General features: G+C 41.5%; 1 protein-coding gene and 1 long non-coding RNA gene across 2 annotated transcripts in view; one reads left to right on the forward strand and one right to left on the reverse strand.

Moving 5' to 3' along the window:
* LOC138811277 (RNA-binding motif, single-stranded-interacting protein 3-like) overlaps positions 1 to 15,899 on the reverse strand; it is a 770,298-nt gene that overhangs the window by 320,619 nt on the left and 433,780 nt on the right. The gene's annotated exons all lie outside the window — the stretch shown is intronic.
* LOC138811304 (uncharacterized) lies at positions 12,983 to 15,015 on the forward strand. Its single transcript, XR_011367351.1, has 3 exons — positions 12,983 to 13,128; positions 13,220 to 13,304; positions 14,934 to 15,015. It is a non-coding gene; the product is annotated as an uncharacterized lncRNA (long non-coding RNA).

Genomic DNA, 15,899 nt, shown 5'->3' on the forward strand with positions numbered 1-15,899 from the left:
CCAAAACCAAACCCTCCTCCTCTGCAAAGGACTTGAGGGCTCTATCAGGCCCATTGATCCTACCAAATAACAACAAAAGAACTGGAGTGAAACTATTATCAGTCCTCAAAGAGAAAGCTTCAATGAGGGGCTGGCTGCTTGCTTCTCACATCTTCCTTTGCCTCATTAACTCCAATGGTATGTTACTAATTTCGAAGGAGCAGGAAGAGGTTGCTGGGGTTGAGGGTGGAAGAATCACTCTCACGCCTGTCTGCTTCCCATCCCAGTGTAGACAGACAGCACACTGACTGCCAGACACGCCGGTTGGTCGGTCAAGCCATACCTTGGTTTGGAGATAATGAGGGTAGTAGTAGGTGTACTGGGGGTACATTTGTGGCTGGTCCAGGCGTTTGCCCATGAAGCTGGAATCTTTTATCTCCGAGGGAGGGAACGGGATGACAGTGTAGAGTGCCCCAGGCCGAGCGTCCTCTTAATCCACTACTCGTGACAGTCCCAGTCGGAGTGACGGATGAGGCTACTTCCAACACGGCAAGAATTTGAAGAAACAAACCAAACAAAAACACCCCGCAAAGGGAAAAGAAGAGAACGGACGCACAGTGAGGTCTGTAGAAAACCCCGGGTCACCAGCACCAGCTTCCTCCCGGCTGCCTGCCCGGTCCACTCCGATGAAGCGGTTTGCTCTCTAACCAGACGTTTGTAGTGATGTCAATTTGCCAGCGTTTGAAAAGGGGGGAGAGGGAAGAAAGAGAAGAAGAAAAAAAAAAGCCAAAGTCCCTTTTAGCACAACTCGGATTCTTTGCAAATCAGCTTCCTGTCTCGTGTATTGTCTCCTTCCCACCTTAAAGAAAAAGGAGGGAATGAAAAGAAAGGAAAGGGAACCAAAAGAAAGAAGGGAAAGGAAAAGAAAGGAAAAGGAAAGGGGGGAAACATAAACGAAAAATAAAAGAGGGGGGGGGGAAGAAAAGAAAAGAAAGAAAATCTCGCACAGCTTAGTTGCTGCTGTCTCCCTCCCAGAGTGACATGATGTTCGGGGCTCGTCCTGTCTTTCCATTCACTTCCCCTCCTTCCAGCAGTGGGTGGAACCCAGGGAGTCTCTCCAGGGAGCGGCGAACGCAGGCCAGAAGGCTGCAGTATTTCCTCCGAGAGAGAGAGAGAAAAAAAAAACAGACAGAAAGAAAGAAAGAAAGAAAGGCTGCCTCCACCCCGCTGCACGCAAACTTGCGATCCCTCTGCTGGCTGGCTGGCGTAGCAGAGCGGCTGTGCTGCAGCACCGAGATCCCTGGGAACCCCAGGCTGGCCTGCCCTCCACCATCCACCCCGCACCCTGGCTGCTTTTCCTTGCCTTGCCAAGTTGCCCAGGTAAGCCACATTCTAAACACCAAACAGCCAGGACCCTGGAAGGGAAAAGAAGAAGAAGAGGACACTGGAGGAAAGGAGCGGGGCGGGAGGGGGGAGAAAGAGAAATAATAATATAATATGATCATCATCATAATAATTAATAATATAACAAAGACAGGAACTAACCTTGCTGGTTGAATGGGGGGGGTGGGAGGAGGAGGGAAGAAGTGTCCAGGGTGCTTTTAAAAGCTATGGGACGCAGATGCATTCCAGACCTGATGGAGAAACTAACCTTTTGCTTTCCGGAGGCTGCTAGAAGTATGTTATTTTATTTCTGTTACCCTCTTACTCCGGGAAGGCTACTACCACCGAGCCAAGCACCGTGGACTGGACCGATCAACTTAGTAGATAGTAGAAAGCACCCTGACATCAATTTGGTTTAAAAAAAATGATGTGACCCCTAAGGTTGATGAGCTTCTTTTTTAATAAAATCACTGCTCTGCTCATTGTCTTGCGTTATGATTACTTAGATAATGATGTTTTAATGGCTGTACTGATAACATCTCCCCCCCCACAAAAAAAGGAACCAAAAAAAAATCATAATTACTTGGCAGAGTTCTCCTCTACCAATAATATTAACAACAATAATAATAATCTGGCCTGTCGATCAGCTGGTACATTCTAATACAAATTCTTTCAGAGAAAATCTATTTCCTTAAAGGGTCCCTTTTTCAAGGCGGCGGCAGCAGTGAGGCTAAAATTAGCCAAGCCAGCTGTGTTTTGCAGCCAAAGCTCACGCATGCCCGGAGCTTGGGCAGGCGCTCCGCAGCCCAGCCCGCACAGCCCACACAGACAGCCAGTGAGCGCCTCTTTACTTTGTCACGGCGGCTCTGTTCTCTAGAGTTGCGTCTCCGATAAAAGGTTCCTGGGACAGACCCAGGAAGGATGGAGCATTGGGGCTCAGTGCACACACAGGGTGTTCACTCACATACAAACCCCACCATCCCCTAGAAGCAGTTGGCTTAGACTTAGGAAAACCGATTTTTTTTTTTTTGGAACCTGTGTATGAGTCTGTGTGTTCCTTGGAGAAAGATAAGGGTGGTGGGTAAATAAGTTGTATGTTTTACTTTTGACAAGAATAACCATCCGGAGGAAGGAAACAAAGAAGGAAGCCGGAGGGGAGGGGAAAAGGAGGGAGACAGAGAGAGGAGAGTGGGAAGGCTGGTGCCATGGAGAACATTCGGTTCACTCCACCGAAGTTGGAAATGTGCTCTTTCAGGCCTCAGTGGACCCATCTATACAATGGAAATGCTTGGCTGGGCGCCAGAAGCTTACACCTGTATTCCCAGCTATTCAGTAGGTTGAGACCTGAGGACTGAGGTTTGAAGTCAGCCCCCCTTCCCCCCTTGAGTCTGTCCCTCTCCTTCTGTCCCCAGTCACAGAGAGCTACTACAAGATCTGAATGAATGTTCCATTGCCTCAGTGCTCTCTAGTGCCAGATCCACTTCTGGTTCCTTCATGGGCATCCATCCTTTCAAGCTCAGCCTGGGCACCCTTTTTGGAGTAGCTTTCCTTAATCATGTGTGCTGTGGTAGTTAATAGATTGTTTACCTTACTGTGTCTGCCCCATTGATTGCTTCTTTTCTTCCCTGATGTTCTAAATTCTAAGAGAGCAGACCACTTCATTTTTGTTCACCTTCCTTTCTCCAAAAGAACTAGTGCAAGTCGGATACAAAATGAATATTCCACAAATATGTGAAGAATAAAATATATTTAGGCTGATCAGTCCTTATATCCCAACTCAGATCTTTGCTTTAGTCTGTGCTATGGGTCAGGAGGTAAGCTGAGTACCAGGGACAGAGCTATACAAGGATCACAGACCTTTCCTTCTAGTGGGCAGAGAGGAATCAGCAAAGGAATAAATAGATACATAGAATAACATTAAACATTCGGTGCTGTAAGGAAATATAAGGCACAGTAAAGAAAAACAGAGTCATAGGCATTCTATTTTTTTAAAAGGTGGCCAAAGCAGGCACAGGTGACTTACCCCTTTAAACTTATTTACTTATGAAGCTGAAATTGAGGATCCTGGTTTGAAGCCAGCCCTGGTAGAAAACCCTGTGAAACTCTTAAATGTAAAAGTCTAGTGAGAACAGAAGGCCCTGGATTCAAGCCCCATAGTAGAATGCACTGATATATACAGTGTGTGTGTGTGTGTGTGTGTGTGTGTGTGTGTGTGTGTCTTTCTCTCTGTCTCTGTCGCTGTCTCTGTCTCTCTCTGTCTCTTTCTCTCTCTCTCTGTCTCTGTCTCTGTCTTTCTCTGTCTCTTTCTCTCTGTCTCTGTCTCTGTCTCTGTCTCTGTCTCTGTCTCTGTCTCTGTCTCTGTCTCTCTCTCTCTCTCTCTCTCTCTCTCTCACACACACACACACACACACACACACACACACACACACACACACACACACACAGAGCCAGGCATATGTTCTCGAAAAATTGCCTTGAGGTTGGAGAGAGAGTATGAGCTGAGTCCTAGATTGGGGGTATTGAAATAATGGAGTGCTTATAGGTAAAGCCTTGGCTTCCAACCAGCCCACCTGGGCTTCAGTTCATCCTCTACTGCATTCATCTGTCCCTGTCTATTCATCCCTCCAATATCAGTGTACAATACACTTAGGGAAAAAGCCAGTGGTTATAGGGAACACCAGTAGAAAAAGCCTTCTCTGAAAATCTGTGTTAGTTTGGGCCCATAGACTAAAATAAACCCAATGAAGGATAAAGACCATAAGATGAGTCTGGGAAGGAGTTGGGGAGGGGCTCTGGCACAGATCACACAGGCTGGGTAACAATTTGATGTAGAAAGGTAAACAAGGACTCCATCTAATTACTCTGACCTGAGATACAGACAACCCATAAAAGGCTGGTGTCCTAAATGGATTGTTGAGCTCCTCTAAAGGCTAAGACCTGCCATGGACTTCAGTATTTTTATAGGAGTAACTGGCCTGAATCTCCTTGAAGGAAAAAAATAAAAACCAACTTTCTTATTTACAAATGAAAGGCCAAATAAATAACTGCAGCCAAAGCTCTAGCCCACTTACATGTAAAGTTCTCAGCGTGTGTTGAAGCTATCAGCAATTTCTACACAAATTGCCACTTTCCAAGTTTCTATTCTGTTCCATTGGATTATTGTAATGTTCTGGGCATCAATTGTCATTAGCCTAAGAATACTCATTGCCCATTTAAAGCCTTTCTTAAGTAACACAAAGTGTGTTTACCACTTGTAAGAATTGTAAAACCTGTGTTCTTACTTACTTCATTTTATTCTATCCTATTCTCTCTTTTCAGCAGCACTAGTAGCCGTGGCAATTCAGAAGGCAAGATGCTCATGTCAGAAATCGTTTCTCTATCATTTCTGCTCTGTTGGAGCAGTAGTATTTTCCATTTAAATGATCAAGCTAAGGTAGGAGGTGACTGGTTTAAGGCACTCACCAAATCAGAAGACAGCTGGGCCCCATTTGTCAACTAAGGAACGAATTTCTTACAGACTCTGGAGCAGCAAATGGCATCCAAGGCATGGGTGCCCTCAGCTTACGTGATGCCAAGCCTGACCAGAAGAGACACTCACTGAAGATGTGCTCTTGATGAAGAAGACTGAGATGCCCCAGGCACTATGCAGGGGAGAAGGAGAGGTGATGATACTGAAATAGAATCAGAGGGGACAAATAGAAACCTTCTTCTGGTTTGCCCTTGACCTTTCCACACAAAGGAAAGCTGTATTCTGTAGGCTGTCTTTTTTTTTTAATTATACAGTCTTAGTGAAAAGTAAAACACATGAGCCACAAACACTCAAGGGAAAGCAAGAGCTCTAGTACTGTATTTTGAAAAATAAGTGTATTATTTAACCATCGGCAAGGACATTCATAACATTGAATTTTTTTTTTGGTAGGTTGTGGGGCTTGAACTCTGGGCCTGCGTGCTGTCCCTCAGTTCTTCAGCTCAAGGCTAGTGCTCTACCACTTGAGCCACAGCACCACTCGCAGTTTTCTGGTGGTTTCTTAGAGATAAGTCTTACAGACTTTCCTGCCTGAGCTGGCTTTGAACCACAATCCTCACATCTCAGCCTCTTTAGTAGTTAGGATTACAGGCGTGAGCCACTGGTACCTGGCTTGAATAATTTTTAAAAAATAATCTGGATATTTTCCTACTTATTTATTCACATTCGTGAAATTCCTTTTTATACAACGCTTGTCAAAAGATGGATATTACATGTAAAAACTATTTTTAAAAATCTGACAAAAGACACTTTGTTTCATGCACACTTTTCTCCTGAACACTGACTAACAATTTTGGAAACATCCTAGACAAATGAGGAGAATCTCAACAGATATAAGCATGTTTGTCTAAATTTAAAGTATAATTGAACAAAAGTATTAATACCAAGCTGAGCATAGTGACTCACATCTATAATCCTAGCTATCTAAAAAAGCAGAGATCAGGATTGTAGTTCAAGTCCACCAGAGCAAAAAGCATGGAATAATCTATATCAATACATAAAGCAGGCATTGTGATGTGGTCCCTTGGTTACTTGGGAGGCCATAGATAAGAAAATCACTGTACAGACCAGTCAAGCAAAAATGAAAGATCCTATGTAGAAAATAACTATAACAAAAAGATCTGAAAGTATGATTCCAATAGTAGAGTGCCTACATATCAAGCATGAAACTCTAAGCTCCAATCCCAGGACCCTCCTAAAAAAAATTAGTGGAATTTATATCATTAACCTTGGAAGACAATTTCAAGTCTCAGGACAAAATTATAATTTTGAGGAAGTTAATATGGTAGAGAAGCAAGAAGACTTTAACATCAAAAAACATCACAGCCAGGGAAGTTTTATTGAGGGCCTTGGCTATGCCTGAATAATTGAGGACACCAGCCTTATCCTCAGCTACATTTACCCCTGTATTTGCTGAACTTCAGACATTCCTCAATGCTCTTAGTTTGTTTAATACCTGATTTGCAACACTTTGTAACAATTGTATTAGCAATTTCTTTTCCATATTCACTATTTATTTTTTCTTGCATATGTATTTTATTATAGATTTACATAACAATATATGTGAACGTTTCTGTTTATATTTGCCTCTATTATCCTTGTAAAAAAAATTTCATCTTCTATCCTATTTTTTTTCTTTTTAATACACTTAATGTGGAGTCCCAAGGCTTCCACTTCCCCACTCCATAGAAAGTAGTGCTTGGAACTAGCTACAGCCGATAATATATTGAACCACCAAGGACAGGGAGGCAAGCATTCAGCTATTGGTGTCTTGTTCCACCCTGGTGGAAGATGTGCTGATGTACTAAGGAGCATCATAGAAAGCTGAGGACACATACCATGGATAAACTGCCTGGACTGGCCATTGCCTTGTCAGAAAATTTAGTTGTATTATTGACATCTGAAAATGGTTACTATAGAATAGCCTTCCACAGCTAACACAGTAGTCCCCTGTAATTGGACTGATACTTTGTTGTTTGCTTGTTTGAGTATCTCTCTCATTAGTATTTCAGCTTCACAGGGCAAAGAATCTAGCCTATTCTCATTGTAACAAGTATATAGAAATGTCTTTGGAATTTAATATGAATTTAATAAGTGAGAGATAAATACATGCAGAGCTTCTGTGTAAGATCACTTCACTCATCTACAGGTGATCAATATATACTTTTGCTAAACTTGTCAAAGGGAAAATTGGGCATTACAAAAGATATGTTCCATTCAGGTGCTGATGCACATGCTTGCGCTTGCAATACTAGCTACTTGAGAGGCTGAGATTTGAGGAGGCCAGCCTAAGCAAAAAAAAAAAAAAAGTCTGAGAGACTCTTATCTCCAATTAACCAACAAAAATGCCAGAAGTAAAGCAGTGACTTAAGTAGGTGAGTTCCAGCCTTGAGCAAAAAAGCCAAGTGAGAGCATAGGCCTTGAATTCAAGGATTAACACACACACACACACAATCAAGTTCGTATGAAGAACTGTCACAATGCTGAGCATTCAGAGGAGAAAAAGCTTTTTTTTTTCTGTACTATAAAATGCACACTTGTGTTGATGAATTAAGAAAGAATATGAAGGAACATATTGGGCTCTATGCTCTTTTTTTTTTTTTTTCTGGTACTAGGGCTTGAACTCAAGGCCTGGGCTCTGTCTGTCCCTTGGGTCTTTTGCTCAAGGTTAGTCTTCTACCACTTGAGCCACAAATCTCTTTCCAGCTTTTGTAGTGGTTAATTGGAGATAATTGTATCAAAGATTCTCTTGCTTGAGCTAACTTCAAAGGGAGATCTTTGTATCTCCATTTCCTAAGTAGTTTGCATTACATATGTCAGTCACCAGGGCCTGGTTTAGACTGAATGTTTGTGTCTCTTCTCATGTGTTAAAATGTTAAACTCAATGTGACCATATTAGAAAGTGAGATCTTTGGGGGATATGCATCAAGGCAGAATCCTTGTTAATCAGAATAAGAGCTGATATGAGAAGAGTGTGGTGACATTCCTTTCCTCTCATCATCTGCAGAGAAAACTACTCTGCTAATTTAAAACTGGCTCTTCACCAGTCCTGAGATGGCTGCCACCCAGCCATGGAGTTCCCAGCCTCTGTACGTGTGAGAAATAATTATCAGCTGTTTGTCACCTAGTCTATGCTGATTTGTTTTTAACAGCTCAAACAGACTAAGACAAGGAAGAAATGAACTATGAAACAAAGCATCTACCATATACTAGATATTATACTAGAAACCTATGTTTCCATGTCAAACCCCCAATCACCTCGGAGGTGGGTATGACTACTCATACTTTGCAGTTTAAGAAACTGGAAAGGCAAGAATTTAACGTATCCACCATGTTCTCTCACTTAAATGGTAGGGGAATATTCCTGATTAGTGTACTTGTATTGGGCCCAATCCCAGGCTGCTTCCTCAACATCATCTGATGGATACGTTTATTCCCAAATTGAATAAGATAATCTTTGAATTTAAAGGGTAACTCGCAGCTTATGTGAAGGTCCTAAATAACTCAGCTGTGCTTTCATAGAAAGCGAGAGCATGGGCTCCACCATACAGCATCCATCCCAGCAGGCACACAGATTGATGGCTTGTCACTTTCTGGCTAGGCTGTGGAGCTCAGTTGTTTAGTCACACACACACAGCAATATAGACATTGCCGGGAGGTATGTTTATAGATTTGAGTAAAGCAGATTGCCCTTCAAAAGTGGGCCTCATCCAATCAGCTGACAGCATCAAAAAATAAAGCCTGTTTCCCAGCTCCCTTTTCAGGCAAGATTTAGTATCAGTTCCCTTCCCAGTGTTTCCAGACTCCTGATGTATTCCCCAGCTGTACTCTCCAAGTCACTAGTCCCTACAGCCCTCTTGCCTCCTCTTCCCCTTCTCAACACACACACACACACACACACACACACACACACACACACACACACACACAGAGTCTCTTGAGAATCCTAATTGAACAGGTTAATGTATTGGAAAGAAATTTGGCAGATAAGAAAATTAATGAGATAGGTGTTCATATATTCCCAAAAGATGTCTAAATTTAATTTTATATATATATATATATATACATATATATATATATATATATATCCTTAAATAACCTTGTTCTTTTTGCCCAGTAATTTCAGTTCTAGAGATCTCAACAGATGATCAGGTTCACATTTCACTCTACCACTTGAGCCTTAGCACCACTGCAGCTTCACATTTCAAAAGGAAACAATTGGAAAAATCTGAATGTCCAACCCTAGCACACTGATTAAATACATCATAATGTAGATCATGACTGAATCATTAAAATAATATTTAGAAAACATTTTAGCAATGTTCTAATTGAATAACAAAGTGTAAAATGTGTATAGTAGGATTCCAACTACAAAATATAAACAAACAGACATAGAATTAGTTCTATGCCAAAATACCAGCAGTGAATCTTTTTGTCTTATTGAGCAATGGATGATTTTACTTTTCGTTTTTATGTTTTGGCATGTTAAAACTTGTCTTAAAAAATATATTCCATTACTTAAAATAGGATATATTATTTTAAAAGAAAACTTTAGGTAAGTGTATTCCAAAATGTAGTTTTTACTTTTTACTGAGAAGATACATTTAAAAGGCCAGCAGTAGACAGAGCCCCAGTGGCTGGTGCCTCATCCTAGTTACTCAGGTTGCTGAGATCTGAGGATCAAGGTTCAAAGCTAGCCCGGGCAGACAAATCCAAGAGGCTTCTATCTCCAGTTAACCAGAAAAATTCCAGAAGTGGACATTTGGCTCACATGGTAGAGCACCTTCATTGAGAAAAATAGCTAAGCAAAAAAGAACATAAGGCCTTCCATTAAAGCCCTTATACTGGCCTAAAAAAAGGTCAAAAGTGACAATATGAATATAAATTGTCTCCCTATCTGAGTTCACCATCAATGTTAGAAAAGTTTAGGACTGTATTTTAAGCCTAATTTTGTATCAGAATGATGGTAAAAATGGTCATTTAAAGCCCCAAACACAATTGCTCATTTAATTAAATGTTCATTTACCTGTGGCAAGGGATGTATGGTTGAAAGTATTAAATAAACTTGCATAATATCCAAGATTTTTGTGATTTTTTTACCATCTTCTAATTCTATCTTGGTATATTTCACTTATACATCTTGCTTCTTGCTTGCATTTCTGATAGCTTGTTTGCAAGGTCTTGGGAGTAGGGTTTTTTCTAGTTGATCACTATGCCTCTCCATCAATTTCCAGATAATGAATTCCTCTACTTGTAGGTCCTTGAGCCAATTCTGCTGTGATGGAAGCAGTAAAGTCTGGTTGCCCTTCCCATGAACCACCTTCCCTTAGGCAGTGCCAACATCAATGCCTGGGCTACTCTGTGACCCTGGAGAGCTCCAAAGCCAATAAGGCCAAAAGATGAAACTGAGTAGTTGTTTTACCAAATAGTCAATAACACACTTTTCTGAAATTAAAAATAAAAACCCCATCACATCATCATGATACTAACCTTCAGTTTCCAATCCCCCTAGCCAAGCAGGAAAATAGCTTGCTGTAAATTGAATGGACTGGCTATCTCCACTGTGTGGAGAGGTGAACAGAGTGAGATACAAACAAGCTGAGAGAGTACTAAGTAGAATTACCAAATAAATTACAGGGCACTTTAAGTTTTAAGTTTGAATTCTAGAAAAAACATTTTCTCATATGAGTACATCTCAAATAATACTTTTGGCATGTCTCTGAAATATTTGAACTGTACTTTTTTTTTTTTTTTTTGGTCGTGGGGCTTGAACTCTGGGCCTGGGTACTGTCCCACAGCTCTTCAGCTCAAAGCCAGTGCTCTACCACTTGAGCCACAGTGCCACTTCCCATTTTCTAAGTGGTTTATTGGAGATAAGAGTCTCACAGACTTTCCTGCCTGGGCTGGCTTTGAACCATGATCCTCAGATCTCAACCTCCTGAGTAGCTAGGATTATAGGTGTGAGCCACTGGCGCCCAGCTTTGTACTTTGTTTTTTTAATTGGGGTATTAGGCCTTAAACTCAGAGCTTGGGTGCTGTCTTTTACTTGTTTCACTTAAAACTGGTGCTCAATCACATGAGCCAGAGCTACAGCTTTATTTCTAACTTACAAACTTATTGTTGGTTCATTGGAGATTAGAGTCTCATGGATCTTACTGTTCAGGCTGCCTTTGAAACTTGATCCTTCCATCTCAGCCTCCTGAGTAGTTAGGATGACAAACAAGAGCCAACAGACCTAGACTTTGGACTATACTTATACTTTAAGTGGATATTTGTTTTTTGTTGTTATTATTTTTGTTTGTTTTTCTAAATCTGACAGCTCTGGACCTGTATCTGGACTGAAATAGGCTTTTCTGGGGACAGCAAAGATTAGGTACAAAACTCCACATTTACTAAAAACTATCAATGGTTAATATTTTCAATTATCTTTACACTCAAATGAGTAATTTTCCCTGGAGAGCCTTAAGCCACAGCATGTTGTTGATAGGAATCCACACAGTACTGAGGAGTCTGCCTTTGTTGTAGATTTATGCTGCATGTTTCCTTTTAGTAAAGGGAGAAATTAAACGTGTTTTTTTTTCTGGTAGTGCACATAGAGAAGTACTGTCTGGAATAATCTACCTAAAATGATAGATTTCCAGGTTGTCCCTGGTATCAGGAAGGTTCACTTGTGAGGGACCAGACAAAGAAAACTAGACAAAATCCCTTGAGAGGCATGGTCCACACACAGGTAACCACCAGCACACTCTTAAACCCATGAAAACTCAGCACAAGATGAAACAAGTATCTAGCAGCTTCTTGTAACTAGCAGTTTGATACTGTCCACAATTTTGTGAAGTTCTTTCATTCCCAATTATAAGGTTATAGGAGTGAAAAGTTGAATTGATCTGTTTTCTGCTCCCAGTGCAAAGGATAGCAAAACCATTTCATATACTACAAAGGAGAATACTTTCTTCTAATGTTTCTCTTGCTTTCTTGACTTGCTCTCTTGTTGTATATTCCCTATGCAAGAAGATGCATGCATTATCTTTCTAGTCCATGGAAGATACTTCAGAGTAAAAATCCCAAAGTTAGAACCTGCCATGGATTTTGGCTGTGAGTGGCTGACCTGAGGTAGATTCTCCAGCTGGAGTCTCAGTTTACCTTGTATGTAAAATGCAGCGTAGATTAAGTCATTGAAGGTTACTTTTCCATGTTCAGCTAAGACAAGCCTCTATTGGTTAGTCTGAGGAGCATACTACAGGAGGATGGTGATCTCACATCAGTAGCATGAAGCTGACACACCTCAGCCAAGGGCTTTGCCAAGAGTCTTAGCCACTCCCACAGCTATGTGCCAGGAAGATACAACTCCATAAGGAACTCTGGAAACTAGGAAATTCCAGAGAAGACATCTTTGTGACCAGCATGGGCCATGAACATCTGTCTGATCAGGGGAACTCTTTGGGCAGCATTTTGAAAGCAGCTCATCACTGGCAGATTCTTGCCCCTGTTATACAGTGGGCCACCAAGAACTTCAGCATGCTGATTATTCATGATCATTATACAGTCAGGAAACATAATTATTCATTTTCTTTAGGGATGTTTATGACCAAAGGTAATAGGGGGATATAAATGTACTGACTGTTTACTGAGACTCGTAAATGCTAAGAACACAGACAAATAATTGTCACTTGGAGATTTGCTCTTTTAATGTAAAAGCTTTCTTTTTAGCAATTTAACTACTAGAAGCTTACCTAACTTGAGGAGAATTATTTAAGAGCAAATAAAATTTAGCACGTATTTCATTTTGTACTTCTCCAACTTTAGTCCTTTCAGAAAACCAGTATTCACATAAAATGTGCAGAAGGCTGTTTATTATACAGAGCTAGTAAAACTAGGAGGTAATTAGTCCTAGCTAAGCCTTTAAATAATAAGGCTGAAATTTTTAACATTTGTAGAACTAAGGATTAACAGTAACTAATGACATTCTCTGTTTTATTCAGTGACAGATCAACTTTACTCCTTAATAAACGGTCAAAAAAGAAACAGAAAGAAGGATGGTAAGAAATCTGTTCAGGCTGGTCAGTAAATCTGTGACAAAGCTCAGATCAAAAATTCACCAAAGAACATCTAAGACCAGGCCTCAAGCCCACAGAGGGCAAGTGGCGTATCCTGTCCACAGGAAGAGGCTTGCCTTTGGAGGCTGGAAGTTTTGGCCCTGTGTGTGATAGAGAGAAGAGCAGCAATCTCCTGAGCCTTTGGTACATGGTGGTGGGTAGAATGGGAAAAGGGGCTGATGGATACGAGGGCAGTGGGATCCATGATGTGATGGTGGCTTCTTCCTTCTCACAGCGAACAGCTACATTGAATTGGACAATCAACCCTCCAGCCCTGGCTGTGGTCTCAGACTCCAGGGCATGCTGCCTCCTCAAACACAGTGAGTTCAAAGAGAAGCACCTAACAAAGGAAGTGTTTTTCTTTAGATGCTGAGTAGGATTTCTTCCCAGCTCTTGCCTTTTCCTTCCTCTCCATATTCAGTGGGAAACAGAAACAAGATCTTTCTCTGGGTAGAGTAGGGTAGCCTCGCCTAGTGGCATCAAACAATGGTGATAGGAAAGGCTCTGAGCAGACTCCTTGGTCCTGTCCCTGGGGAGTCACATGTGGGAGGGAGCCCTGGAATGTCACATCTCCCAAAGGCAGTTATTAGAAATGAGACATCTGGCCCTGAGATGCATTTCAGTTATCCTTCCCTGAGGCTGGAAACACTTAGATTCTCAGTTCAAAAAGAAGTCAGTTGTATGTCTGAGTCAAGCAGAAAAGGTCAGATAAGTTGATGTCAGGGAAATGAACCCCAAGATAAGTATTCAAATGTTTTTATTTTCTTTCATGCAATTGTTTCTAACATATTTATAAGATGATTTCTTTGTTGCTTTGTATGTCCCTCCCCCATGGTATAACCCCTGCTTTCACTGTATTTGATGTTGGTATAACTTGTGGAGGGGAAGGGAAAAAACAATCGTTTAACTAGGGATACAGGTGGACCCATTGCAACAATGAGATGTACAAGACATTATGTCAAAAAACGAACTTTACAACTTTGGTGGGGGGTGAGAGGATCAGGTGGGGGGCGGTAATGGGAAGGAATGGGAAGGGGAAACAAAGGAGGAGGCTACAATGCTTGATAAGAAATGTACTCATTATCTTGCCCGTGTAATTTTGACCCCTCTGTATGGTATTTTCACAATTAAAAAAAAAGTCAGTTACTAGGGAACAGAAGGAAAACAGTATGCTTAGTCTGATGGACTCTTGGACTAACTGATAGGAGATAACTCTTCCTTTGTTTCCCAGAGTATAGTGATATTTGCTTGGTAATGGTGTGGAGATCAACATTCATCTATTTCACCAACACTATCTTTCCAGGACTGGATTCACAGCTTACCAGGGACAGACATTAGCCTCAGACTATTCATGAAGTAGCTCTTAAAGGATTGTCCAATTCAAAACTGTCCACACAGAAAGAAAATAAGAAAAGGGCAAGAAGGAAGGAAGGAAGGAAGGAAGGAAGGAAGGAAGGAAGGAAGGAAGGAAGGAAGGAAGGAAGGAAGGAAGGGAAAAAGGAAGAAAAGAGAAGGGGAGGGAGGGAGGGAGGGAGGGAAGGAGGGAGGGAGAAAGGGAAGGGGGCACAATACTTGTGCCAAGGCTCCTAGAAAAATGGCACAATGTTGTTCCATGAGCTCTTGCTGGAAGGATCTATCCATTATGACCTGTGATAAGTGGATTTACTTTGGGAAATCTCTCTTTTTTTGTCAGTTTCAAATAATCAATTGTCCATTGGGCCCTATAGAGAGGAGCTAATGTAGAAATATTTAACCTCCCTATCTATAAACATTTTCTTCCTTCTAGAGCAAGGAACAGTTGAGCCTTCCAAGGCCTTATTGTTATTTATTCTCTAGGAAAGAGATAGGCTTTTTATACCAAGTTGTTTTCTCCAGTTTTTCTAAGTATGTATTATATGAGTTCCACAGCTAAGACACTAAACACTTCCCTCCACGGCCTTTCGCAACAGATACAGATGGGAAGGGCCTCCGGACACGCCCCTGTAATTGCATTCTCTCCACCTGAAAGTTGCACACCCGTTTCATTTGCTGGCATCCAATGAGTCCATCTCAGCCCGTGGCAGCATGTCAGACCAGCAGGCCAGGAACAGCTGTCTCTTTCCTCTCTAGGCCTAACCATGCCAGTGCCCAGCACAAAGGTTTTCTTCTGATGAATATAAATTCTAACTTAAGAATAAGCTTTGGGGATGCTTTTCATCAATGAATATAAGTAGCCTATGGAAAAACCCCCACAAAACAACCCACAAACCCTAAAAATAATAAAATATTTCACCAAAGTCAGTTTCTTGTGTGGTCTTCCTTCCCCCTCCTTCCCCTTCCCCTCCCTCTCCACCTCCCACCTTTGATGGGCCTGGCACTGTTCCTGAGGCTTTGAGGCTCAAGGTTAGCACTCTACACAGTTCTACTTCTGTCCTTTTTGGTAGTTAGAGATAAGAGTCTCATAGGCTTTACTGCCTGGGCTGGCTTCAAACTGTGATCTTCAGATTTCACCTTCATAAGGAGCAAGGATGCAGGTGTGAGCCACTCTACATGGCTTGTGTGGTCATATTTGCTTTCTGTGAATCTCATATGGCTTCTAGATTTGAATTTTGACAATAAGGATAAGTAAGTCATGTAAATCAGGTGACCATTGGCATTCTGAAATTATATATATTAACTACTCAAAAAAGGCATATTTTTTTCTTGCTTGCTTTCTTTTGTTGGCTGTGGGGCTTGAACTTAGGGCCTGGGCACTGTGCTTGAACTTTTTTGATCAAGGCTAGTGATGTATCATTTCATTTCTCACACACACACACACACACACACACACACACACACAATGAATAGCAATGATAATTTGCCCATATATCCCAGCTCATACCTCTTCCTCCAAGTCTTTCTCGCTTGGAATAAAGGCAGGTTCCCCAAGGAACTCT

Source organism: Dipodomys merriami, unplaced genomic scaffold (assembly GCF_024711535.1).
Source record: "Dipodomys merriami isolate MVZ:Mamm:240054 unplaced genomic scaffold, mDipMer1.0.p SCAF_52, whole genome shotgun sequence".
Classification (NCBI taxonomy): Eukaryota; Metazoa; Chordata; class Mammalia; order Rodentia; family Heteromyidae; genus Dipodomys; species Dipodomys merriami.